This window comes from Nycticebus coucang, chromosome 5 (assembly GCF_027406575.1).
Source record: "Nycticebus coucang isolate mNycCou1 chromosome 5, mNycCou1.pri, whole genome shotgun sequence".
Lineage (NCBI taxonomy): Eukaryota > Metazoa > Chordata > Mammalia > Primates > Lorisidae > Nycticebus > Nycticebus coucang.
In genome coordinates, this window is record NC_069784.1 from 41239216 (window position 1) to 41241614 (window position 2399).

At 46.5% G+C, this 2399-nt stretch overlaps 1 pseudogene; it reads right to left on the reverse strand.

Moving 5' to 3' along the window:
- Positions 1-818: 818 nt before the first annotated feature.
- Positions 819-2039, reverse strand: LOC128586368 (SREBP regulating gene protein-like; annotated as a pseudogene).
- Between the last annotated feature and the right edge of the window lie 360 nt (positions 2040-2399).

Consider the following 2399-nt stretch of genomic DNA (forward strand, 5'->3'; position numbering starts at 1 on the left):
TGGTATATGTATACCATGGAATACTATTCAGCCATTAAAAAAAATGGAGACTTTACATCTTTCGTATTATCCTGGATGGACGTGGAAGACATTATTCTTAGTAAAGCATCACAAAAATGGAGAAGCATGAATCCTATGTACTCAATCTTGATATGAGGACAATTAATGACAATTAAGGTTATGGGGGGGGAAGAAGAAAGAGGGATGGAGGGAGGAGGGTGGGGCCTTAGTGTGTGTCACACTTTATGGGGGCAAGACATGATTGCAAGAGGGACTTTACCTAACAATTGCAATCAGTGTAACTGGCTTATTGTACCCTCAATGAATCCCCAACAATAAAAAAAAAAAAGAAAAAAAAAAAGAAAAAAAAAAAGAAATGCTATTGATGTTTTTTTTTTTTTTTTTGGAAACGCTATTGATTTTTGTACATTGATGTTATAACCTAAGACTTTCCTGAACTCATTTACCAAATTTGTGAGTCTTTTGAAGCACTCCTTTTCTAGATCTAAGAAGGGTTTTCTGGGTAAAAGATCTATCATGAACAGAGATAATTTGACTTCTTTATTTTTTTAATTCAGATGCCCTTTATTCCTTTTTCTTGCCTGTTTGCCCTGGCTAGGACTTCCGGTCCATGCTGAGTAGAATTGGTGAAGGTAGACATACTTGTCATGCTCTAATTATTAAGGAGTATGCTTTCAGCTTTTCCTCATTCAGCATGGAGCTGGCTCTGTGAGTTTGCCATAGTTTTTATTAATTTGATGTATGTTCCTTCTATGCTTAGGTTTTGAGGAGTTTTCTTTTTTCCTTGACTATATTCAAGTAGAATGGCTAGACATTTTCCTACATAAAACATTGTAATTTCCCCAATACTCCAAAGGAATCCAATAAATAATTTTACAGTGAAAAGGCCTGAATCAAAACTGGAAGTGAACACCTGGCCCCTGATGAACACAAGTCACAGGTTCCTTTGCAGGTACCAGGCTGGGTCATCCAAAAACACCACCACCACATGCTGCGCCTGCAGTTTTATCTTTCCTGAATGGGACTGGCTGAAGGTTCCAAGCTGTTTTACAGAAGAGTTCCATCTGGTAAGCATGGGTGGCGAGTGAAGCCAAAGATTGCAACACAAGAAGTGGTCAAAGCCAAGGTTTCCTCATGCTGCCTCTGTCTTCTCCAAGTGGACCAGCCTGAGCTTTGAAGTCTGGCTCCAAAAGGCGAGTCCTCCGGCGTGGCCTCCTCGCCCATGCTGGAGCAAGTCTGCTGTGCCCGTCAGGCGGGGAAGAGCTCGGGCGGGCTTTCCCCATAGCAGTACTTTGCTATGGGGTCCCGGTACGTGTTCTTGTGCTGCACGCTCTGTTAGCAAAAGGAAGACAAGAGCTCGGTGAGAGCAGGCAAGTCTCACACACCTCCCTCAGAAAGCAAGTCAAGCAGGACTGCTGTCAGACTGTCCCTGCAGGAGGCTGGCCGAGTCCATCTCCAAATGTCCCTAAAGGCTCCAAGACACTTTCTGGGATGAGGTCCTGCATTTGGCGAGACATAACTCAAAGTGATCTTCCACTGCCATGAAGAGGTTCTGGAATGCCATGGCTGCCCGGTTGAGGAAGTGCTCCAGGAGAAGTTGCTTGTTGAGCTGCAGACAGCAGGAGACAGTACTCGTAGGCGCTGCAGCAGCCGTTGGGCCAGCAGCCATCACAGCAGTATTGCTTTGTGCTTGGGACATTGACGTTACAGCAGCCATTCACCAGCAAATCCTTCCTTTCACAAACGTATCCTAGCTGGTCCGTGATGAGATGCTTCCCTTGGATGGATTTCCGGCACTGATTGCTCGGCAGACTGCTATTGCCCAAGTTAAACTGCACTCTCCATGGAATGGGCTGATCGTGGTCTTGAACCTGGAGGAGATTCCTATCTCTCACTGCCCTCTCTTCCTGCTTGAAAGTGCTGCTGAGGAAGTAGACCAGCGAAAGCCCGAAGACCAGAGTGAGCACCCACCTCTTCCGCAGAAGCCCGCGCCACACCATGGCCGCCAGGTTCACCATCCCGTCGCAGACGTGGGACGCGGCGGCCCGGGTGCAGAACGCGGCAGGCCCGGGGTCTGGGCGGCATGGCCCCTACGCGCCTGGTAGCCTCATTCCTCCCAGCAGCCGCTGGACCCCCGGCCCGGTCAGCTCCCGGCAGCCAGCACCCCGGCGCGCCGCTGGTTTTGAGGAGTTTTTATCATGCAATGATGATAGATTTTATCAAATGCATACAGCTTTTTATAAAAATGCTGTTTATGTGGTGGATCATATTTATTTACTTGCATGTGTTGAACCATTCTTCCATCCCTAGGTTGAAGACTACTTAACTGTGGTAAATTATCATATCAATATGCTGTTTTATTTAGTATGCTAGTATTT